We start from the raw sequence: 26,415 nt of genomic DNA on the forward strand, positions 1-26,415 counted from the left end.
TGGCGTGGAGCCACCCTTGCTCCTTGGTCCGGATCACTGCCTCAGTTGTCAGTAGTACCTGGAAAAGACCTTCCCATTATGGAGTTAAAGATTGCTTTTTCCATGTTTTTACTTTGTACCCACTCCCCTGGATGTATATTATGGATTTTAAAGTCTAAATGTGTGGTTTGAGAGATTATCCCTTTCAACCGCTAATCTTCAAGGGTCCTTGCAATTGCGCTGACATACCCTTTAACACTCATTTCCCCTACTTCATAGGTAGCAGTTTCATGTTGAGTGGTCAGAAAAGGTAACCCAAACATCATTTCGCAAGGTGACACTCCCAGGTCTGACCTGGGTTGTGTCCGCACCCTCAATAAAGCCAGAGGTAGGCATTTTACCCACGACATTTGAGTTTCAATTATTAATTTAGTTAAGGTTCTCTTTAAAGTTTGGTTCATCCTCTCTGCCCATCCTGAATTCTGTGGATGCCATGGGGTATGTAGTTCCCATTTTATTCCCAAGGCTTGAGTTAGTTGATGCAGAACTTTTGATGTAAAGTGTGTCCCTCTGTCTGAGTCTATCTTATTAGTCATTCCATACCCAGGAATAATTTGTTCTAAGAGGATTTTACATACTACATTGGCTGTGACTCTGACAGTGGGAACAGCTTCCACCTAATGGGTAAGATGGTCTGTTATTACTAACAAGAATTTCCACCTCTGTACTTGGGGAATTTCAGTAAAGTCCACTTGGATGCTTTGAAATGGTTGGAGAGCTAACTCGTGACCTCTTGAAGTTGTTTTTCTCATCACCTTTTTATTTACTTTTTGGCAAACTATACATCTCTCCTGACATAAACTTTTTGAGCCTCTTTTAATAAATCATTTAATGATCTCTCTTGCCAGTCTTCCAATTTTTCTAGTTTCTTCCTAATATCTGGCCAAGCATGAGTGACAAAATTGACTCTTAGTAGAGCCTGCCCAGCTACTGTCTCGGGATCTATCCCAGAAAATTGTTTCATATTTCTCCTAAGTCTCCCTAACCATTCAGTTGGAGACTCTTCCTTTCCCTGCTGTCCTTCAAAAGCCCTTTTTAAATTCTGCCCTCTAGGTGCTGCCTCTTTTACTCCTTTGATTATTAAATTACGATAATCATTCATATTCCTTTGCCCAGCCTCTTCATTGTGATTCCAAGCAGGGGGTGTCAATGACATCTTCTGGTCCCCTGGTGGTCCCTGATGGTTTTCTCTTTCCCAGATTCTCATACCCACAACTCTAATCATTTCTCGTTCTTCTTGAGAAAATAATATCTTCATTATGGCTTGCATCTCTTCCCAAGTGAAAATGTTTGGACCTAAAAATTGATCTAATTGTTCAGCTGTACCTATAGGATCGTCCAATAGTCCTTTGATCGCTTCCTAAAATTTCTAACTTCTGCAGAAGTGAGGGAGATGTTTACAAATCCTGTTCCCCCAGCTCCCATTGGAACTTCCCTTAAAGGGAACAAACGGACCTCCCCATTCCAATTCTTGTGTCCTTTTTCTGTTATGATACTTCTTTCTTGTTTTGGGGAGGGGGGGGTCGGGAGAGGGCTGTTCTGTAACTGAGCTCCTTGTACTTTGGTATGTTGCTTCCTCCCTAAGAGGAACAGCAGAAGTGGTTGTTGCCAGGGGAACGGTGACACAGGCGAGGGGGTGGGGGTAGGGGGTAGGAGTCCTCTCCAAAGCTGATTCCTCCAGGAGTGGGGGGGCGTAGGCAGGGACTGCCACCGGAACCGCCAAGGGACAAGTTCTTCCGGCGGATACCAGACCCCAGCGTGGACTCTCTGCACGTGGCCCACAGCAGTCATGGCAGCAGGACTCCGTGCCACCAGTGGACCCAGCGCAGCCGGGTTCAGTGGAGCCGCGGCAGACAACGCAGCGGGGGCAGGAGCTGGTGAAATGGCCGCGGACATTGGAACCGGGGCCGGAGCCAGGATCAGGGCCGCCACAGGGGCCGGGGAAGGGGCAAGGGAGGAGGGAACCCCAAAAGCGGTGGGCTGGGCTGCCATGGAACAGATACCCGGACTAGGGACGGGCAGGATACCGAAAGCGGCGGGCTGGGCTGCCGCGGAACAGATACTCAGACTAGGGATGGGCAGGACACTGAAAGTGGCGGGCTGGGCTGCTGCGGAACAGATACCCGGGCTAGGGACGGGCAGGACACTGAAAGCGGCAGGCTGGGCTGCTACTGGACCTGCGGGAGCTGGAGGGGGAGGCGGGAACGCCGGGGCCACTGGCAGAGCAGTGGCAGACAACGCAGCGGGGGCAGAGGTTGGTGGAACGGCTGCAGACATCGGAACCAGGGCCAGAGCCGGGACTGGGGCTGGAGCCAGGACCGGGGCCAGGGTAGGGGTAGGGGTGGGGGGAACCCCAAAAGCAGCGGGCTGGGCTGCCACAGAACCCGCGGGGGCTGACGGGGGCGGCAGGAACACTGGGGCCACCGGCAGAGCCGCTGCCGCTGGGACAAGTGGTGGAGCTGCAGGTGGTGCCATAAGAGCCAGGATGAGCAGGACTGTGGGCCCCGAGACTGGCGGTGCAGCTGTGAGTGGCGCAACAGGAGCCTGGGCCTGGGGTGGGGGGGCAAGCGGGAATTGAGGGGGCAATGCTTCCAGGGGGTCCCAGCCCTTCTCTTTCTTGTTTCCCCTTTTCTCCTTTTCTGGGTGTTGGGTTTCCTCCCCCCTGGCGTGGGGTCCTGGGAGAGGGGACCCTGGAGTAGAGGCATGGCCTACAGGGTTTCCCTATTCCCTGGTCAATCCTGTTCCCCATTGGTTGTTTTGTGTCCCCCTGCCGGGGGAGGACCCTGGTTGTCCCGTGATTGCTCAGTTCTTCAGCAGTCCCCTGGCCATGTGGCTGGAAAATAAAGATCTCTGAAACTTCTATCAAGAATCGGTCCACAGGCTTCACTGTCTGATGCATGTTGCAGGAGACCCCACTGCAACATCTGGGGTCTCTGACGACTTAAAACTTCTTACCCCCTTAGGCTCTATGTTTCCCACCCAGCATGAAGCATACATGCCTTCTTCTGTGTTAAAGGGTTCTTTTGAATTTATGAATACTTGTAAAGCCTGACAGATCCAAACTTCAAAAGAGCCATATCTAGGCAAATAAACACGGTCAGATCTTGTTTCTTTCTCAGCCCAATCAAACATACAAAACTGTATCATTTTGACTTTGCTCTTTTTTTCTTTTACTTGGATTACTATTCCAGTTAGCTAACATAACTCCCAGAGGGCTTTCCTGAGGTATCTCTGCTGGCATGCCTCTATTCCATTTTTTATTTCCTGATTCTTGCTTCCTGGTTTTATGTCCCATTTTCTCAGAATCTTATCTACCCTTCCCAGGCTTTTGTTTCCCACTTTTTTTTTTTTTTTAAACAATCCGGACCCCAACTTCCATTTCCCCTTTCCTCACATAAAACACAGAAGTTCCCTCCTCTTAATACAATATGCCTCCTTCCAGAAAATAAAGTTATACTTCAGGGTTTAACATTTCTATTACATACATTTTCATTCATTCTCACTCACTCCTTTTTATTGTTCCAACATCTCTTTCTCAAGCACTATCAGTCACAACAACACAAGATTAAGGTACCTTTTAATTTCAAATTGTTGGCTAATATCCACCCGTGGGCCCAACGCTCCAGGTTTCTTGGATTCAATCCTCAACTTGGCAGAATTAAGCCCGAATTTCTTTGATTCAATTCTCAATTCAGCAGTCTTAAAACCCAAATTTCTTTGATTGAATTCTCAATTTGGCAGAATTAAGCCCAAATTTCTTGGATTCTATCCTCAATTTGGCCATCTTAAAACCCAAATTTCTTGGATTCAATCCTCAACCTGGCAAGTCTTTAGGGGCCCTCTTACTTTTTGTCTCATTTCCTCATGGTTTGTACTAGGAAACTCTTGGCTCCCTTTCTTCAAGGGATCCAATCCCTCCCCTAAAACCCAGTCCCAGTTAAACTGGGGGTTCTTTCACTCCTTGTATCTTTCGCTTTGCTTCTTTACTGACTGCTTCCCTCGTGAAAGAGCAGAACTGCAGCTTCAGAAGCTCCTCACTCGCTTTGCAGGTCTGGGGGTAACCAGCCCGCGTCTCATACACACATATTCATCCCCTGTATCCGCTCCCCACCCCAAGAAGAAGAGAAAAAAAATACTCACTTTTCTCCGAGTCTTTGTGCACAAGATTTTTTATGTGGCTAACTATCACGGTATCTTAGAGAGCCTTTATCTTCCCTTTCTTTTTGCTTTATTATCTCCTCTCGTCCTCCGGGTGTTTGACCTGCAAACCCTCAGACCCATGTTGGGAAACAAAGCGAGGCTGCCAAAAGCGGGCGAGGGTGCCTCCCAGCTCTGGGTTCCCTGGGAGATCTCAGAGGCGGGGTCTTTTTCCCCGTATGGGCCACCAATTGTGAAAAACAAGGTTCACTTTTGTAAAGTTTAAAAAAATGTTTAATAAAAGGGACAATTAGGAGATAATAGCAAAAAGGGTATTACGGCCAGGTGCTTTGGCAGAGAGCCAAAGGCACACCTCTACATCCAAAAGATCGTCTTTAAAAGTACGTCTCTTATTGCATATTCATCACAATTATGCATGATTCATAAATTCTTTGGAGTTTCTGTGTATCATCCCATCAGCCTTATCTTCCTCCTTGGCTCCATTATGTCTCTGCTCCCTCCATAAATTCTTCTCTCTGGTTTCTGGTTGTCTTCTTCTCTGATAAGATACTCCAAGAATGTGAAGATTTTCTCTGCCTATCTTTTCTAAATTGACTACATGAACAATAGACATCCTATATCATGTATTACATTACAGAACCTAGGTAAAGTTTTTCTAACATTATGGAACATGCGAAAAGCCAACATCACAATACATTCATAACAGTGAGAAGGGGGCAGTGGCTGAAGCTGCGCTGGGGAAAACAGCCTCTTGGGCTTGGCTGGGCTTCAGGAGCTGAGGCAGCTGCTCCCAGCTCTCCTGCCTCCTGGCTCAGCTGCCTGAGTGTTTCGGGACAGGCCTTTGGCCTCTGGGTCCTGCGGCAGCAGGGTGGGCCTGCAGGGCCAGGGTGGTGTTGGTGGTGCAGCCGTTCATGGTTTCACAGCACAGCCTTGTGTTCCATACAGGTGTCACGATCCGCTAATACAAGCGAGGGTCATGATGGTTCGTTTATAGATCTCAGAGTGCAAAAGGACACAAGGGATTTCAGTCTTAATCAGAACTGAGCACCTTTATTAAGTGCCCACAACACAGTAATGCGATAGAGGAGAGAAAGAGATAGAGAAAACAAAATAAAAGGGTAGAGAGGAAGAAAAGCAGGGGGAATAGCTACCAACGGATGAGACAAAGTCCTCTTGGTCTTCTGCCAATAGATTTGCCTTCTTTCCGTGGGGTGATATCGTCTTGGTTAATTTAGAAAGTCCCTTTATAGTCCTTTTCAAAAGCAAGGGGCAACTGGCCAAGAGGTGGGGAAATCTCCAACCATCGTTATGAGGCCTGTTGTTTTGGGAAATGGGTACAGGACAAGTGTACAGGACAGGTCATTCCTTTTCGCTTCAGCGCAGTCCTTCCCGCCTTGGCAGCAAGAACAGCGCAGTCCACTGTGACCTGCACTAATTTCCTCAGGAATGTGTACCAGTTCCCAGGGGTACACCTGCAGGCAGCACTTGGCAGACATCCCACCTCAGCCAGGCCAGGACTCCTGTGTTCAGTCTCTGTCCTTGGCGATAATCATGAGGCAGATGAGGGATCTTCAGACTGTCTCTTACACCACCCCGTGACTCACGATTGTTGTCTAGAGAGCTCTATCAGCACGATTTCGTAGTGTTGTTGCAAAGTGTTCAGGACTCATCAATGCTGGTAGCACATCTCAGAAAACAGAGAAAAGAAGAAATAAAGAGAGAAAGCAAAGAAAAAAAGAAGAAAAAAAGAAGGAATAAGTAGTTTTATCTCGGTAAACAGAGAAAAGAAGAAAAGAAAAAAAAAAGAAAAAGAAAAGGAAAAGAAAAAAGAAAAGAAAAGAAAAGAAAAAAGAAAAGAAAAGAAAAGAAAAGAAAAGAAAAGAAAAGAGAAAAGAAAAGAAAAGAAAAGAAAAGAAAAGAAAAGAAAAGAAAAAAGAAAAGAAGGAATAAGTAATTTTAATCAAAATACACCTCTAATTTCTTATCACGTCTTATTTCAATACTCATGTAGTTCGTCTCGTGTCAATAACCTTAGGGGTGTCCACAGTGGATGGGATATTGACCAAATTGTGGACATCTATTACAGATGTCAATTGTGTTAACCGTTTCATCATTCTCCAATTCATGATGTATAAGATTGCTGATAAAACAAAGCCAATCAAAACTAAAATCAAGAGAACAAATATGGGATGACACAATTTGTTCAGGACACCTGTAGCAGTAGCTGACCACCCAGGAAAAGTATCCCATCACCCGTGTTCAGCATCTTTCTTTACTCTTTCTAGAACACGATGTATTTCTTTCACATTGTGATGAACAGATACCAAGGTTTTCTGTTGGTGTTTCTTGATCTTTTCCAAAACTTCGATTAAATCTTGGTGAAGCAACAATTGCTTTACCAAAGTAAGGTTCATCCCAATGGAGGCAGGCAATAGTTGGTGGATCAGTGTGTAACTGGATTGTAAAAGGTGGTAAGAAGTAACTGGGGCTAAATAAGAGAAATCACATCCTGTGGTTTTAGTAAAGTTAGAAACACAAAAATGTGAATGATTTTTAGTATCTACTACTACATTTTCTATAAATACCTTATCACAAGCAGTTCTTAAGCATGCACATCCAGTGCCTATATACACAAGCACTGTTTCAGGAATCTTGTTAGGATGAATTTCAAAATGACATATTTAGTTCTGTGTCTAAACAAATGTCTTGAGCTCTAATTGCATTACTTTCACAGATGAAGCCTTGTTGTTCTCGAACAATACAAGTTTCCAAATTAACAGTTTGCCACTTCTCACCAATTTGATGGGCCCATTCTCTGTGCTCGAACAGCTAGAGAATAGCTCCATCATGATTCAGCCCTAATGCAACGATAGGGAATATCGAATGCACTAAAGCATTATGTATGGTTAGTACAAAGGCTGTGGCTCTGTTTGTGATGGGATTGTAGGTAAAATCCCCTAAGTTCCACCAGGATTGGAATTCTCTTTCAAAATCAGTGGCACTGTCCCAGATGATTTTCTGAATTTCAGTAGGAGAAGTGCCTTCTTTGCCTTCTTGTATAATTGAGGCAGCAACTGACTGCATCCACAGTTGAGCCTGGATGCAGCTGAGAGCCAAAGAAATGTTGTTTTGTGTAGCACCGAGTGTGTCAATTATCAATTTGTGGTCATTCACATTTACCTTTTCCCAATTTGGTGATATGTTCGATAACAACCACTGATGGTTTCCCAAGGCTAATAAGGACGACTGCAGTGGTGGTTGTATTTTAGTCAAATCTCTAGTTGTGGCAGCCAATTTATTCATTAGTACTTCTAAATCAATACTATTTAAAATTCCCAATCCTGTTCCCACAACACTGGTTATGTCTCTTTGCATTCGTTTCTTAGAAGGGTTCCGCTTTCGCAACCAGGTTGTCCATCCCTCAAAGGAAGTTTGCAGAAAAGGTGAACAAGCTGGCTGAATTTCTGAGACATTGTTTTGCATCAGCAATTTGACTTGCTTAAGGGACCATGCTGGATTGAACAATATTTGTTGTTGGCCTGTTTTCCTGATTATATATGGTCCAATTTCAAAAATTCTCGGGCTCAGCATAACCAGTGGTTGGGTGTTAAGTATTACAACATCAACTTCGAGTTCCCCTCAGTATTTTGTATTGTTTTTACCACATATGTCTTTATGGGAAAATTGTAGAGCAGTTAATTTTAGCCAACAATCTTGATTTTGAATTTCAGTAAACAAAACACAGCTGTGAGGTCCAATGCTATAACTGTGTATAGGTTTGGTACCATAAAGGAAGGGAAAACATTATTCTTGTCATCTAACATAAGGGGGGTGCTTATACCATGGTATGTGACTACTGCTCTCAGTATGGGCTTTGCTACGGCCTTTATTTTGAATTTATAAGTTAAACCTTTCAGACTTGGCTGATCTGCTGGGTTATTTTGCCAATTGCAGGTTACATAGGTTGGTTTGGTTAAGGTAAAGTTACACCAGCAGTCGGTTTGTTCGTTTTTGCAAAGCTTCGTGATTTCAACATTTTTGGTACTGGGGTCTAAGGTGTAGTTACCGACATTCTTCTGACGACAACACAGGATGAAGGGGGTTTGTTTGTCACACACACACTCCGTTGTAGGGCAGAGTTTGGCTGTAATGTTGGGGTGCAAATCACTTTTCCCATCTGGTTTTAGAAAATTTCCAGCTATTGCAATGGTGGAAGCTTTCTCGTAGAGAGATCTTTCTACTTTTCTGCATCCTACCTTAATTTTTTCACTGATTGTTCCATTTAGGATTCTAGTCCAATCCTTCAAGTCCCATGCCCATTCACTTGGACGGTATACCTCAGAGTTGTACAGTACTACAGTCGCTAGGTTTGGGTGACGATCTCTGGGATAGGATCCTAGCGCACTAGTGTACCTAATGGTAGCTTCAGACCATGGCCACTCAGCTGGTTTTTGGCCATGGTGTTGTGGTAGGATGCAGATAAGTATTACTCGTCTTATCATGGTTTATGTGGTCTTCATGTCCCTCGGAGTTCTTCTGTGAAAAGTAAACACAACAGAGTCTGCCACCAAGAGGCAGAAAATTAAAATGATGGAATTATCCAGCATGTATGCATCCAATGCTCTCTCCCTAGGGCATCAGAGGCTACCCATGCATATTTATTCAGAGGGCTTTTTAGCACTTGTGGTACTCCTCCTCCAGTAGGGAGGTCTACCAAAACAGGTTGCCCAGGGTAGCGTGCAGGATTCTTAGAATCATTTGGTCCCCGTAGTGAGGGAATTATGCTTGGAGCTGTTGGGCAAAAGGCAGTGATTTTGGGACACGCGTTTACCCCCCACCTATCATTCACACCTTTCACAGCTTCCCATAGCTGAACATCCCAATTTCCCTCCTGTGTTTTCAAAAGTCATTTCAAGAGACCATTGGTCCTTTCTACAATGCCGTTAGCTTGAGGGTAGTAAGGGGTGTGAAAAGTCCATTTAATCCCTTCGCTTTTTGCCCAATCCTGTACAACTTTGGCAGTAAAGTGAGACCCATTATCAGATTGAATTTCTTGTGGTTGTGGGAAAGTTCCAAACCATCCCTGCAATGCTTTAACAGTATTATCTCCTGTAGCTCTTTTAAATGCATCGGCCTGGACTAACCCAGATGTAATCTCTACTCCTACCAGCACAAAGTGTTCACCTCCTGACTTTTTAAAGGGGCCGATATAATCTACCTGCTACGCATCCCACAAGCCTTTATCCTTTCTTAAATGCAGAGGATCATCTTCCAAAGGGTGTCTGTCATAGGTTAGCAAGCATAGTCCCGGAAGGGACGTCCTTGCTAAGGGGTGCTTACAGTTTCCTCTGGGAACTGATAGAACCTATCAGCTGGCCAGTTTGAATATGGACAATTCTCTAAGCCACTTAAAGTTGTGATCACCTCTGTGATCCACATTTAAGAATAGGCAAACTCCCCCTCCAAGCTCTCTCTCGTTTCCGGCGCTGGGACAGGTGGCTGCGGGCCCCGTGTGGGGGTCAGCGGGCCCGGCCAGGCCCTGCTCGGGCCAGGCCGGGCCGGGCCACGGCCATCCTGAAGCCATGGACCTGTTCCAGCCATGGACCTCCCCCCCACTGCCTTGCCGTGGGCAGCCGGAGCGGCTCGGCTCTCTCCCCTCTCCACTGCGATAAGAAAAATTCAACATTCCAGCTGCAAAGCTGCAAGGCCGAGGTGAGAGTAACCCTTTTATTGCTGTGAAGAGCTGAAAACCTGAGGGAAGAGAGAGAGGAGATGCTTAAAGCTGAAATTCTGTTGTGAAGCTATGATATATCAGAGTATCCTGTTGTAATTTCATGAAGATACGGGGGGTGGAGTGTTCAACTCGTAAGCAAAAGCACCTGCGTTGAGATAGGCAGATGCTGACGCAGCTGTAATTTCATGAGAAGTTTGGACAGGGAGAGATGAACCAGATGAGGACTTTTGCTCCAAACGGGAAAGGAGAAAACCTCAGTCCGTAGAGATGAACCAGATGAGGACTTTTGCTCCAAATGGGAAAGGAGAAAACCTCAGTTCCTAGAGATGCTCCCAGAGATAGTCCTAAAGATGAAGATGATGAAGACCCTTTGCTCCCAGGGAAGGAGAAGGGCCTCTGTTTTTGTTTCTGAACGGCTCAACCTTAAAATTGTACCCCAAAAAACTTCAAGAGTGGACCCTCGAAAGCAGTTGCGGGAAAAGCTGCAAGTTGGGGGAAAGGACTCACACGCAGGCAGAGAGACTCCTCTTCCTAAATGGACTGAACAATATTTGGAAGTGGGCGGCTGTCTCGTTGTGATAATGTTTTCATAGCATGAGCAAGAAGAGACTTCTCTTTCTAAATGGACTGAACAAGGTTATTATGGAAGTGGTAAACAGACTGAACATCTTAAGGGTTGTCTTTTCACATTGTCAGTGGGAGAAGGGAGGAAGGTGGGGGGAGGAGGAGAGTTCTGAAGGTGGTATAATTTTTTTTTTCTTCTTTTAGGTCTGTTAATAAACTTCTTTATATTCTTTCAAGTTTGGTGCCTGTTTTGCATTTCTCCTAATTCTTATCTCACAGCAGATAAACAGTAATGAGTATTTTGGACCAAACCACTACACTAAATTGGTGTTTCCGCCCGGTTACAAACCGAACCCGCGACAGTGTCTTTCTAGCCGTCTGCAGCATTGCTCACAGGCTGATATGCATGTTTTACACATTTCTCTGGTAACAGGCCAACCATGAGCAAGGGCTTCTTTGTACAAATCTTTTGCACCTGTGTGTTGTCTTTTTACATGCAACCATTCTAGGAAGTGCTCCCAGTCCTCTGTAATTTGATCTTTCTTCACAGGACTTAGTCTTGCTAACTCATCAGCTTTATTGTTCCACTCTCCTGCTGGATTTCCATCTGTCTGGTGAGAGGCTACCCACCCCACAGCAAAATTCCCTTGACTTGCAATATTTAGAATTTCTTGCCACTTTGCCATACTGGGATTCTGTTAACTTCCCAGTCATTTTGCTGCCGAAAAGGAAGCCACTCAGTACATCCCTTAAAAACAGCATAGGAATTGGTGTAGGTACAGACAAGAGAACTATTCTGCGCCTCACGTTGGAAAACACTCCAAACAGCTATCAGCTCGCCAACTTGGGCGCTGCCTTCCCCCTCTGTGACAATTCATTATCCTGGGGAAGTGTGGAGGGCTACAGCCTTATATTTCCACACCTTTCGCTTGGCTGAAGCATCTGTAACCAAGAATTTGCTGACTGTTTGGGGGAAAAAGGAGGGGCTACTTTAATGACTGAGGCAGGTTTGTCTTGGCTGCAACCCAAGTTTTCAGTTTCTTGGATTGCCAGATCTTTTACAGCTCCTTCAGTTATTGAGAAGACGCTACAATAATGTTCAATCTGAGCATACCACTTTCTTACTGAGGCCCTCTGGGCCACCCTGTCAGGTGAGGGCGTCCCAGTAGAGACTGTCTTAATAACTTTGAAAGGGCCTCTCAAAACAATTGGTTGTTATCATGCAATACTCTCCACTCCTAGGAGAGCTAAGCTAACCACAAACAATCCTTTTGCCCAGGCAGTGCATCTTTTTTCAGCATCTTTGAAGCCATGGGAGTAAAAACCAACAGGCCTCGTCGGACCCTCAGGACCACGCTGCCATATGTGTCCTGACAACCCTGAGGAGGCAAACCCCCATTCCACCTGGAAAGGATCTGTAGGATGAATAGGGCCCAGGGCTTGGTGAGCTGTTGCTTCAAAAACCAACAATTGCAATGCTTCTTCCTGAGAAGCAGTCCATTCCCATTTTATCCCTTTTCTCAACAAGTTATAAAGAGGCCTAGCAATTATGGAAGAATATGGGATATGTTTTCTCCAGAACACTAATAAGCCTAAAGCATGTTGGAGATCTTTTTTGGATTCAGGCATTTTAATCTGATCTAAAGAGGTTAGGGTATCAGGCAGGATACATGTCATACCTCCCTTCCACCAAATTCCCAAAAATTTCACTTCATGTGAAGGCTTTTGGATTTTTTCTGAGGGAATTTGCAAATCAAGGCTTTCTAAGTGGGAGATTATTTTCTGTTGGGTATCTCTCACTTCTTCTATTTCATCTCCTCCCACAAGGATATCGTCAATGTATTGATAAGCAGCTACATTGTCAGCTTTGGGTATTTTTTCTAACTCTTGGGCTAAAGCGTGATGAGCCAGGGTAGGGGAATGTTTGTAGCCTTGTGGAAGCCTAGTAAAAGTGTATTGCTGACCTTCCCATGTGAAAGCAAAACGGTCCATATCTTCTGGCTGTAAAGGTAGCATAAAAAACATGTCTTTGACATCTGTAGTTGCCATGATTGAATGAGCCTTTTCTTGAATCAATGTTATTAATTCGGCCAGGTTTGGGACTGCTGCTGTAAGAGGGTCTGTGTTGGCATTTAGCCTGCAAAAATCTATTGTCAGCCTCCACTTCCCATTAGGCATTGGCACTGGCCATACCGGAGAACTGAAAGGAGAATGAGTATTAACTCACTGCTCCTTGTTCTCACAGCTCCTGTATCACTGGTTTGATACCCTCTTTGGCACCCAGGGGGAGGGGGTATTGTTTCACGTTAATTACTTTGCTGAATGGTAGGGAGGGTGCAGCTTGGAGCAGTCTGATGTTAAAACGTGGCATGCCAAAAGACCACAGAAGACGCTCCGAGTCCTCCCACTGCCTCCCAGCAAGGGCATTCATCCCTAATAAATTGGTTGGAATATCTCCAATCACCAGATTAACAGAAAGTTGGTTTTCCTCTCCAGGCAAAGTGAGTTTGACTAAGGCCACATTCATAGATTCTGTTGTTCCCAAGGCATTTAAAACACAGTATCAGTTCTTTGTTGGAACAATTCCACACCTCTGGGCATCTTTCTTAGCACAGAAATTTATGCCCCAGTGTCAATCAGAAAAGTTACAAGTGCCTGTTTAGGGCCTGTAATAGCTGTGATCATTATATCTCCTGTTTTATTTTTAGTGAGCATTCTCAGGTATACCCACGCTCCGTTTCTTCTCCCACCTGTAAGAAACGGAGAACCTAGTTTCCCTGGTTTTGAGGAAGAAGCTGTTTTGGCCCATTGCTCGGACCTTGAGGGAGAAGTGGCTTTGACTCACTGCCCAGATTCTGAGGGAGGAGGGGTGCACTGGGTTGAACTGATGGGTTTGGTAGAATGGGTTTTTGGCAGTGCCAGTTAGACACTACCTTGCTCAATTTATCAAGGGGTAAGCCATCCATCACATCTCTGGGGACCCCCTTTTTGATACCTAATAACCACCAATGCTGACGGTTAGAGATCTGTTTTACATTCTCTGGTTTTTCACTATGAGGAGTCCTAATGTACCTCACACTTTTTGTTTTTTCTGATTTTTCCTCTGGGATTTTTATAGGCCCATATTTTCTACTGTTATTAATCAGATCTTCTGCAACCTCACTCCATGTCCAAACTTTGCGATCACCAGCAGGTGAATTTGATTGTGAACCTGGCGGCTGAGAGGGGGTTGAAAATGGAGTAAACCCAGGATCAGTAGATCAAGTTTGGTCACTCGGGTTTCCTAGGAATCTATCCAGCCTCTCTACGGGACAAAACAAAAATCCAAAGCTACAAACTCAAATCACTCCGCCGGTCGCCAAAGTGACGCCGGACATAGTTTCAAACAGCTCCTCTCGCTCCTTTAAACACAGATTTAACATCTTGCAAACACACAATTACCACTTTTTCACTAATACCTTAACCAAATTTCACCACCACCATTCACACAACTTAAAGCTCATGCACACTACTTAATTCTTTTCTTGCAACCCACTCTCTAGACACAAAAAAAATCTCTTCACTCTCTCAAGCACAAAAATCCTTTCGCCAACTCCACTAAACACAAACTTTTATAACTTTTTCACACAAATAGGTGGCTAATCCGCTCCAAATACACACAAATCAAAACACATACACTACAGACTCTCACAAACTAAACACACACACGCACAACGCGCTGCTAATTCACAGTTCCAAATAACCCTTTTGGCATAACCCAGCCACCATACCCATACAGCGCTTGAGCAGCCTAGGGGGTCCGTACTCTTTGACCCAAAGAGTCCCGTGTAGACCTCTGGCACTTCTCTAACGAATGCACACAGCACTCAAAATAGAGTTAGTCTCTCTCTCTGTTCACCACTCGTATCCCAAACTACAAGCCAATGCTGCTTTAATGCTCCAACCGGACCAGAGCCAACAGTGCTCCCGCTGCTACCGCCCGTACTCCTCCGGTGTGCAGCCGTGCGGTCCTCGCTCCCCTCTACGGGAACGAACCAAGCCGGAGTTCTTGCAGCCGCTCGAACTCCGGAGCCACGCGCGCCGCACGGCCACCCACACTGCGTGCCCGGCTCTCCTCCACGAGAGACCAAGGCAGCGCCCCTGTACCTCGTTCTCCTCCCTGGGAAACAGCGGCAGCTCTACTCCCATTACGGGAGATGAACCTTTTGAGCCGTTACCCACTCTGTTAAAAAATTACTATATTTTCGCGGATACTTACAACCGAATTCTCCCAGGCTTCTGCTTCACACGGGGCGTCCCACTGTGTCTTACAAGCTGCCTTCTTTAAGGTACCCCTTTAATTTTAAAACATACCTCTTTGTCCGTGGTTCTGGCAGGTCCTCATCTCTCCCCGGGATGTCAGCGGATCAAGGAGCCCTCTCTCCTCAAAAATGAGGGGCGGGCACCTGAGGGGAGTCCCCGGACCTCTGGCCCCTCGGCCAGATAGAGCAGGGTCCCACCAGAGTCGCCAAAATGATTTACCAAAATATGAATATCGATCTAATATCGATATCCAACTGAGACAGACAAAAACTCTCTAACAGTTTAGAGTTAGAAAGTGTATGTTTTATTTGGTGCCAGGCACTGCGTGGGATAGCTCCCTAAGATGCAGGGCCCCGATACAAGCAAATGCGACACCTTTTATTTCCAAATATTATGAATATCCAAAATATAAATGCATATTCATAACATTAATACCTCCCATTCTCTGCTTCGTATGGAAATGAGCTTAAATGTCATTAAGCATGTGTAGTGTGTGTCCTGAATTGAGTTGGTGGTCTTGAATTGGGTCAGTGGTCCCAAAAAGGATGAAGTATGCTCATCTTCCTCATTTTGACCTTTTCGCCTTTCTGAACTTTAACAATCCTAATTACTTTAGTGACCTCTAAGTTTCCTCTTGCATGACTTTTGAACGGGTTCCCACCAAGGGAGGAAATTGGTAATTGTCCTTGTTCCCTACACCAACTTATCAATGTTTCTGCTCCTCATTCTAAGCACAGCTAAGCAAACATACAAATGACAGATCATCAGTTATTTGGTAATCAGTAACTAACATCTTCAAACCCATTTCAGGTCCAGCTCTCTTAACTATTTTAATTAACTCTAGCTGGGCCCAAATTCCTTCTTATTCTAACTAATTTCAACACAGCTAGCCTATAACTAAAATCTTTATGTTTCTTCTAAATCTATGTTTCATAGGTTCAGACATGCAGCCCCAGGCCCTCTACAAACACAAGCTGCCCACTGCCTCTTCACCTGCCTCAACTCCTGCCTGCGGTCACGGCAGCAAAACCAGGCTGTTCCCAGACAGAGACCAGAGCCCTGTTCCCGCAGGATGCTCTTGTGAACCCCTTCCAGGACTCTCGGCTGTGCACACAGCACTTTTCATGCCCACTCTGAGCAGTCTTTGGAACAAGAGCACAGCAAACCAGTGCAGGACATCTACACCCACCACAGAAAATCTTATCTCTTCTATCAGCTGGTGTGGTAATTCCAGGCATTCTGCCCCTCACATGAATGGGTGAGTCAACCCAGGCCAGACAGGAATCTGCTAAAGGAGTTATCTCTGACACCAGAGAGATGGGATACAACAAACATCCCCGCTGACAAGGAACAACTTGCCTTGAGAAAATGATGTGGGGAGGTAAGCTGGAATTCCTGACTGACAGACACTTCACTTTACAAACTATAAAAGCTACACAAACTCTCACAGAGGCAGAAGTCTCCTACACACACCCTGGAAACATGTAGGGCTTCTCCCCAAAGTTTGGACGCGTCTTTGTGGGTGCTTTTAAGGAAATTGAGGGAAAGGACTCGATGTGTACTCCATCATCAATTAGGTGGAAAGTCACATTAACTCCTGCTCTATACTATTTCTTTGCTACCTGTAACAGAGCTACCTTCCATTGTGCACTGTATTTCTTATCAACGAGTAGTTCTTTTTGTTTAAAGTCTTACGTCTATTAATCTTCTGCCTATTAAAAAAATAATTCACTTTGTAATAGACCTAATCGGCCATTCTTAAGAACTTGTGAACGAGACACATTTGGGGTGCAGGCCGCCTCAAACAGAGCTACTGCCAGAAATCTGAGCCAAAGGCAGGACTTGTCTAAACTCGTCTCCATCCGTAACACAGACCCCAAACATAGGCGCAGGAAGAACAAGCAGGGGCTCTTTTGCAGCCATGCCCAAGAGAGTCTGGAAGGGTGCCCTCCCTCTGGTCTCACTTTGTTGGGTTTCTGACTGGCTCTGAGGCAGTGATGCCTTAGGTTTTAACTTTCATATTTTTCAAATCCTGTACTGCCTCGCGTGTAACTCTGAAGTTTCTTGTAGCCTGTTAACTTCTGCTCTCTCATGCTAGGCAGACATAACAAAGCCTCTCCAGGCCTGCTCTCCAAGGACACTCAGACCATCCTAGGCCCAAAAGTATAAACCAAAAGCTTCTAAAGGGGGGGCAAGCTTAGGGAAATTACATCATTAACTGAAGCTTTACCTGGAGAATTTATGCTGATATGCAAATGAACCAAACTTATAAAAGTGTGAAGAACTCTTGACCTGTCGTCCATCTTGGGGTCCATCTTGGCAGTAGCCTCTAGCTCCCCAGGGTGTACCTCTGAAGGCCTTTCAAATAAATACCTACCTTTATTCCCTTATTCTTGTCTAGTTTCTGTTTTTAGGTGGCCTCTCAAGGCATCATCAGGGGCTGCAATTCCTCAGTGTTGGGGACCAGAACCACACCCAGGATCCTGGCACTGCCTGACAGTGCTCTGAACACCGGGATGGTCACACATCCAAGTCTCAGTCACTGTGCTGCTGCTTCGTTTGCTCTTACGCACACTCAAAGCTCACTGTTAAGCCCAGATGGTCTCTGGTTCTGCCTTCTTCCTGATCCTGTGCAGGGATGGAGCACTGCTGTGCTTTCAGGAAGTTATTATTGAAAACTTCCAGCATTCCAAGCTCCTTTGCCCTCTGTGGAGGCTTGCTGTGGAATCCCTCACAGCTGCCTCCAGAGCATACTCGAGTTGGCTCTTCTAAAATCCAGAGCCTTCAGGGTGCTCAGCAATACCTCTAACTCCACAGTGCTGTGGAACTGGACCTTCAGGACAGGGACCATTCCAGCCTGAGCTGCCCTCGTTCCTCTGTGTCTCTGCACAAAACACGGCACGGAAGAGAACGGCAGGAGGGGCCTGTGTGTCCCAGGGCTCAGGTTTTGTGCGGCTTCAGCCCCACAGAGATGCAGGTCAAGTGAAGAAGCCAAACTGCTTATTAAGGAAGGTGAAGCGAAGGGATGAGCTGGGAGGGAAAAAAGGGGATGGGCAGGGTCTGGGGGCTGGAGGGATGGAGCTGTCAAAAGGGAAGGAAAAGGCAGGAGCTATGGGAGCTTTCCATGGGCTCAGCTGTGACCAGCATCAGCTGTGCCTAGAGGTCCAGCTGTTCTACTCTAGTCTCCAGGTGGTCTCATCTTCCATGCTATCTGGAGGTCTTAAAGGGACTCTGGTTCTTCTGAGCCAGCAGATGAACATAGTTCTGCAGCTCTTTTGTTGACTATCTGTTGAACTACTATGTTTGTCTGGGAAGGGCTGTTGTCTCTCCTCAGGGCTTGAAGGGCTGGAAGAGACAGGAATAGAGCCACGGTCAGAGCCTGGATGTACAGGAATCCAAGGAGACCTTCCTGCCAGGGCCATCTCACCCAGCTCTTGCCATGGCCAGAAGACATCAGGGGCCAAGTGGATCAGCTGGTCCAGGAATGTGCTGGCCACGAACCCCCTCCCCTGCCCCGTGTCCCTGAAATCTCTCTGTGCTCTGCCCAAGGCACCCCGTGTCCACACATGGAGCAAAGACCCCCATAGCCAGGGCAGGGATTGCAGCTCCCTACCCAAATACAGCAGCCCCCACTGACAGCCCGCTGCACTCACTCACGCTCAACTGAGGACCTGGAGCTTTTCCTTCTGCCCCAACATAAGCACCCCGGCGATCCCTGGGAACACAGAGCCTGTCACGGCCCCAGCGGCACAGCTCCCTCCCAGCAGCGCTGCCAGCCCCGTGGCTCTCCTCCCACCGGCAGGGCTCAGCCCGGGTCCTTGCCGCATCCTGACGCCCGAGGGCAGGCGGGGCTCCACGGCCCCGGGCCCGGATCCCGCTGCCGGGGCAGCAGGCGGGGCCGGGGCCGAGCTGCGGCGGGGCGGGGAGGGGCCCCGGCCTCGTGGCTCACCCATGAACCTGACGGCTGCCTCTCGCAGGGGCTCCTGCGGGTTCTCCAGGTACGGCAGGGCCAGGCGCAGGTGCTCGGCCGCTTGGCTCCTGTCCTCTGCCAGCTGGAGAGAGCGCCAGGAGGGACGGGTTGGCGCGGGCTCAGCCCCTTGGCCGGGCGCTCCCTTCGCCCGGCCCTGGCCTCCCCTGCCCGCACAGCCCCGAGACCCGGCCAGCAGCCGCTGTCACCGGGCTCTGGAGAGGGTGGAGGGCCGGGTGCTGCCCGGGGAGCTGCGGTGCCGCCCCGCCCCACAGCCCAGCTGGGCCAGGGCTCCATCGGCGCCCGGCTCGGGGCCAGAGGAGGGTGGAGAAGAGCCCGCGCGGCCCAGGGAAGGGAGCAGCGTGTGGGGCTCAGGCTGGCACCTCTGGGTGCAGCACTGGGCAGGGGCACAGCTGCCAGCTCCACACACTGGGCACCAGGGGCAGGGGGCTTCCCCAGGCTGCAGGTTGGGCTTCTCCCGTCCGTCCTTACCAGGCACTTGGCAAACTTCAACATCTTCTCCGTCTTCACCAGCTGCTTGAGATTTCTCCTCTTCAGGAACTCGGCTGCACAAAGCAGCGTTTCCCGAGAAGCCTGGAGAGCATCAGAGACCCAGAGATGGCACCGCAGCCTAGGGCGCAGGACCCGCGTCTCTGTGCCAAGGCCAGGAGGAGGCTGCAGCCCGCGAGGCGCCAGGGCAGGAGGCAGCCGAGGCCCCCTCCCAGGAGGACACATCAGCCCAGGAGTCCTCACCTCTGCCACGCGCTGGTTCTCATCATGGCAGTGGAATAAAAGTGGGGGTAGGCTCTGGCACACAATTGTCTTCAGGGGCTTTTTTCCCTTTTCCACTACCATCACCTTGCAGAAGAGGTGCATGGAGAGCATCTGCACGTGGCTGTTGTCCTGGAGGAAAGAAAAAACCTCAGCACCAACTTCTCCAGTCCATGTGGGCAACAGCCTAAAAATCCACAGGGCACAAAGTGTCCAGGCAGCAGAGAGAGTCAGTGGCTGGGGGCACAGAGCCTTACATTATCAAAGAGTGGCAGGAGCACCTCAGCCAGTTCTGGGGTGGTGGTGCTGGATATCAGGATGCCTTTGTTCTTGAGCGCATTCATGAACACAGAGAGGGACATCCCGACCACCTCTCCATCTGCATCGCCCAGCAGCTCCACAAGCCGTTGAGACAGGCTGCACATTCGTCTGGCGTGTTGTAAGAGATGGTCCAAAGATCCCTCATCTGCCTCACGATCATCACCGAGGACAGAGACTGAACACAGGAGTCCTGGCCCAGCTGAGGTGGGATGTCTGCCAAGTGTTGCCTGCAGGTGTGCCCCCTGGAAACTGGTATGCATTCCTGAGGAAATCAGTGCAGGTGTTCCGGTTTGATCAAATTTAGAAATATATCCTCTGAGAGAAAGCATAACCACCCCTCCCCCCACCAGGTTTGGGAAAAAAAAAATTTTCCTCGAAGGAAAGTGAAAGTGAAAGAGATAAAAGGTATTTATTTAACAAACACACGGGGAAAGGATAATAATGCTAAATAATAATATTTGGCTATGGAGAAAAAACCTGGGAAAGTGTTAGAGTCCTCCCTTTGGTCTCCTCAGAGCTGGGGCTTGTCCCAGGGCCAGGCCCTCTGTGCTCGGTGGAAAGTCCTCCCAATGTGTTCTGATATTGAAGCAGTCCAGCAGAAAAGGCAGAAAATCTGAAATTCCAGGGAAGGAAAAAAGTCCAACTCTCAGTCTCTCTCCGGAGAAAAGGAAACTGAAAAACTGGCCAAAAGCTGACTGGAAAGCAGCAAGCCGGGTGCTTCCTCGCTCTCCTGCAACAGTTGAAAAAAAAATCTCTATCTCTGTATGTCCTTGAACAAGCTTCAAACTGCTTTGAAGAAGTTTTGCTCAAGTTTTCCTCCCCTCCTTTCAGGCTCAATTTAAAGGCATAAAAAGGCACAAAATTAATTCCTGGGCATAGGCAGCGATATGGGATACACATCATAAAGTAACCCCCAAGAGAGCAGGTCACGGTGGACTGCGCCGTTCTTGCTGCCAAGGCGGGAAGGACTGCGCTGAAGCGAAAAGGAATGACCTGTCCTGTACACTTGTCCTGTACCCGTTTCCCAAAACAACAGGCCTCATAATGATGGTTGGAGATTTCCCCACCTCTTGGCCAGTTGCCCCTCGCTTTTGAAAAGGACTATAAAGGGACTTTCTAAATTAACCAAGACGAGATCTCCCCACAGAAAGAAGGCAAATCTATTGGCAGAAGACCACGAGGACTTTGTCTCATCCGTTGGTAGCTATTCCCCCTGCTTTTCTTCCTCTCTACCCTTTTACTTTGTTTTCTTTCTCTCTCTCTCTTTCTCTGCTCTATCGCATTTCTGTGTTGTGGGCACTTAATAAAGGTGCACTGTTCTGAATGAACCATCATGACCCTCGCTTTTATTAGCAGATCGTGACATTAAACTGGCGTCACGGACAGAATGTCTGACAGACTGAAGGGGTTGCAAGGTTGTGTGTAGTCTGTAATAGGGAAAGGACGTTTCGCTCCAGCTGCACCTAGCCCGACACCCCAAAAAGGGTGGGCGGCGTCTAGAACGCAAGGGGGGTGCCTCGAATTTCCTGCAAACTGCACACGCCTAGGTGAAAAGCACCCCATACTCAGCTGAGGGCTCTGTCTTCAGATTTTTCCCAAAAGATCTCTTAGTGTAAAAGGGAGAACCGTTTTTTGGTGTGTGTGTGTGTGAATTTGGACTGCTTGGTGTAGTGAAGAGACAACAATACGCAATTTAAGGAGTACCTCCCAGGCAGATTTTGGTCTCTTCACCCACCCAGGGAAGCAAAGGGAGACAAAGCGAAGCTGTGTGTGTTGCAGTGTGTAATTAAGTTTTACCTCCCTGTGGTGGTTTTGATCCCTTCATAAAATGACTGAGAACCCTAGTGCGAAAGATAAAGCTGCATTTTATGCTCTGCTAGCAAAACATAATGCTGGGCCCTCTCCAGGAGGAGAAGAATGGGCTCAAAAAAACTGGTTTAATTTGGAGTGTGTGACTGCTAGAGTATGTTCTTTACAACATGAGACAAAATTTAAATTTGGCCGAGATAAGGCCATAATGTGCTCTGTTTTAGGAGCATGCCTTTTGGCAGCTATACATCACCGTTTTAAGCGGTGTAGTAAAGAGAAAGCAATCATAGATTCCCTTCAAAACCTAGTGGAAATTTTACAGAAACAATTAGATGAAGAAAGGAATGAAAATCATTTGCTGCGGGCTGCTTTGAGGGAGGAATAGTTTAAGAATTCAAAGAATGCTGACTCACCAAAAGAGACAGAGGAAAAGGAAACTCCTCACATTAACCAAGTATACCCCCAGAAAGAACTAGTGCTAGTGAAAAATTGTGGGGAAAACTGCTGCCCTCCTATGAGACCTCTAATTAAAACAGGATATAATTATATCAATGATGAAGATTTTGAATTGCATATCACCACTAAACAAATACCATACACTGCTACTGAATTGACTAAGTTAAAAAAGGAGTACAGGCGGCTCCCCCATGAATCTGAGACGGAATATGTCTTCCGAGTGTCTCTCACTGGAGGAGACCAAATTCAATTAACGGAACAGGAGGCCACTGGATATTGGGGACATGGAGTTTTCTTAACAACAGGAGACAAACGTGGCACATGGTCCCTGACTCAGCATGCAGCTTTCTGGGCCGGGGGACTCAATCCTTTAGAAAGGGGAGACCCTTTAGCTACAGTTGCTACCCCCGAACAACTTCTAGAAAGCGTCCACAAAGCCACCTGTCTGCAAATGATCCATGAAAGGAAATTGACTCCTGGATATGAATCCCCAATGCAATTACCTGTGAAGCCTGAACTGATGATCCCTTTAATTTGAGGCCTTCCAGAATCACTCAAAGCTACAGCAATTGTCCTTCAAAAAACCATAGCGACTGTAGGTCCCGTAGAGAGGCTGGACAGATTCCTGTGAAACCCGAGTGACCGAACTGGATCTACCGATCCTAGGTTTACTCCATTTTCAACCCCCTCTCAGCCGCCAGGTTCACAATCAAATTCACCTGCTGGTGATCGCAAAGTTTGGACATGGAGTGAGGTTGCAGAAGATCTGATTAATTACAGTAGAAAATATGGGCCTATAAAAATCCCAGAGGAAAAATCAGAAAAAACAAAAAGTGTCAGGTACATTCGGACTCCTCATAGTGAAAAACCAGAGACTGTAAAACAGATCTCTAACCGTCAGCATTGGTGGTTATTAGGTATCAAGAAGGGGGTCCCCAGAGATGTGATGGATGGCTTACCCCTTGATAAATTGAGCAAGGTAGTGTTTAACTGGCACTGCCGAAAACCCATTCTACCAAACCCATCAGTTCAACCCAGTGCACCCCTCCTCCCTCAGAATCTGGGCAGTGAGTCAAAGCCACTTCTCCCTCAAGGTCCGGGCAATGGGCCAAAACAGCTTCTTCCTCAAAACCAGGGAAACTAGGTTCTCCGTTTCTTACAGGTGGGAGAAGAAACGGAGCGTGGGTATACCTGAGAATGCTCACTAAAAATAAAACAGGAGATATAATGATCACAGCTATTACAGGCCCTAAACAGGTACTTGTAACTTTTCTGATTGACACTGGGGCACAAATTTCTGTGCTGACAAAGAAAGATGCCCAGAGGTGTGGAATTGTTCCAACAAAGAACCGATGTTGTGTTTTAAATGCCTTGGGAACAACAGAATCTATGAATGTGGCCTTAGTCAAACTCACTTTGCCTGGAGAGGAAAACCAACTTTCTATTAATCTGGTGATTGGAGATATTCCAACCAATTTATTAGGGATGAATGCCCTTGCTGGGAGGCAGTGGGAGGACTCGGAGCGTCTTCTGTGGTCTTTTGGCATGCCACGTTTTAACATCAGACTGCTCCAAGCTGCACCCTCCCTACCATTCAGCAAAGTAATTAACGTGAAAAAATACCCCCTCCCCCTGGGTGCCAAAGAGGGTATCAAACCAGTGATACAGGAGCTGTGAGAACAAGGAGCAGTGAGTTAATACTCATTCTCCTTTCAGTTCTCCGGTATGGCCAGTGCCAATGCCTAATGGGAAGTGGAGGCTGACAATAGATTTTTGCAGGCTAAATGCCAACACAGACCCTCTTACAGCAGCAGTCCCAAACCTGGCCGAATTAATAACATTGATTCAAGAAAAGGCTCATTCAATCATGGCAACTACAGATGTCAAAGACATGTTTTTTATGCTACCTTTACAGCCAGAAGATATGGACCGTTTTGCTTTCACATGGGAAGGTCAGCAATACACTTTTACTAGGCTTCCCCAAGGCTACAAACATTCCCCTACCCTGGCTCATCACGCTTTAGCCCAAGAGTTAGAAAAAATACCCAAAGCTGACAATGTAGCTGCTTATCAATACATTGACGATATCCTTGTGGGAGGAGATGAAATAGAAGAAGTGAGAGATACCCAACAGAAAATAATCTCCCACTTAGAAAGCCTTGATTTGCAAATTCCCTCAGAAAAAATCCAAAAGCCTTCACATGAAGTGAAATTTTTGGGAATTTGGTGGAAGGGAGGTATGACATGTATCCTGCCTGATACCCTAACCTCTTTAGATCAGATTAAAATGCCTGAATCCAAAAAAGATCTCCAACATGCTTTAGGCTTATTAGTGTTCTGGAGAAAACACATCCCATATGTTTCCATAATTGCCAGACCTCTTTATAACTTGTTGAGAAAAGGGATAAAATGGGAATGGACTGCTTCTCAGGAAGAAGCATTGCAATTGTTGGTTTTTGAAGCAACAGCTCACCAAGCCCTGGGCCCTATTCATCCTACAGATCCTTTCCAGGTGGAATGGGGGTTTGCCTCCTCAGGGTTGTCAGGACACATATGGCAGCGTGGTCCTGAGGGTCCGACGAGGCCTGTTGGTTTTTACTCCCATGGCTTCAAAGATGCTGAAAAAAGATACACTCCCTGGGCAAAAGGATTGTTTGTGGTTAGCTTAGCTCTCCTAGGAGTGGAGAAGATTACATGACAACAACCAATTGTTTTGAGAGGCCCTTTCAAAGTTATTAAGACAGTCTCTACTGGGACGCCCCCACCTGACAGGGTGGCCCAGAGGGCCTCAGTAAGGAAGTGGTATGCTCAGATTGAACATTATTGTAGCGTCTTCTCAATAACTGAAGGAGCTGTAAAAGATCTGGCAATCCAAGAAACTGAAAACTTGGGTTGCAGCCAAGACAAACCTGCCTCAGTCATTAAAGTAGCCCCTCCTTTTTCCCCCAAACAGTCAGCAAATTCTTGGTTTACGGATGCTTCTGCCAAGCGAGAAGGAAAGGTGTGGAAATATAAGGCTGCAGCCCTCCACACTTCCCCAGGATAATGAATTGTCACAGAGGGGGAAGGCAGCGCCCAAGTTGGCGAGCTGATAGCTGTGTGGAGTGTTTTCCAACGTGAGGCACAGAATAGTTCTCTTGTCTGTATCTACACCGATCCCTACGCTGTGTTTAAGGGATGCACTGAGTGGCTTTCATTTCAGCAGCAAAATGATTGGGAAGTTAACAGAATCCCAGTATGGCAAAGGAAAAGTGGCAAGAAATTCTAAATATTGCAAGTCAAGGGAATTTTGCTGTGGGGTGGGTAGCCTCTCACCAGACAGATGGAAATCCAGCAGGAGAGTGGAACAATAAAGCTGATGAGTTAGCAAGACTAAGTCCTGTGAAAAAAGATCAAATTACAGAGGACTGGGAGCACTTCTTAGAATGGTTGCATGTAAAAAGACAACACACAGGTGCAAAAGATTTGTACAAAGAAGCCCTTGCTCATGGTTGGCCTGTTACCAGAGAAATGTGTAAAACATGCATATCAGCCTGTGAACAATGCCGCAGACGGCTAGAAAGACACCCTTTGGAAGATGATCCTCTGCATTTAAGAAAGAGTAAAGGCTTATGGGACGCGTGGCAGGTAGATCATATCAGCCCCTTTAAAAAGTCAGGAGGTGAACACTTTGTGCTGGTATGAGTAGAGATTACATCTGGGTTAGTCCAGGCCGATGCATTTAAAAGAGCTACAGGAGATAATACTGTTAAAGCATTGCAGGGATGGTTTGGAACTTTCCCACAACCACAAGAAATTCAATCTGATAATGGGTTTCACTTTACTGCCAAAGTTGTACAGGATTGGGCAAAAAGCAAAGGGATTAAATGGACTTTTCACACCCCTTACTACCCTCAAGCTAACGGCATTGTAGAAAGGACCAATGGTCTCTTGAAATGACTTTTGAAAACACAGGAGGGAAATTGGGATGTTCAGCTATGGGAAGCTGTGAAAAGTGTGAATGATAGGTGGGGGGTAAACGCGTGTCCCAAAATCACTGCCTTTTGCCCAACAGCTCCAAGCATAATTCCCTCACTACGGGGACCAAATGATTCTAAGAATCCTGCACGCTACCCTGGGCAACCTGTTTTGGTAGACCTCCCTACTGGAGGAGGAGTACCACAAGTGCTAAAAAGCCCTCTGAATAAATATGCATGGGTAGCCTCTGATGCCCTAGGGAGAGAGCATTGGATGCATACATGCTGGATAATTCCATCATTTTAATTTTCTGCCTCTTGGTGGCAGACTCTGTTGT

The sequence above is a fragment of the Corvus moneduloides genome, chromosome 7, assembly GCF_009650955.1.
Source record: "Corvus moneduloides isolate bCorMon1 chromosome 7, bCorMon1.pri, whole genome shotgun sequence".
Classification (NCBI taxonomy): Eukaryota; Metazoa; Chordata; class Aves; order Passeriformes; family Corvidae; genus Corvus; species Corvus moneduloides.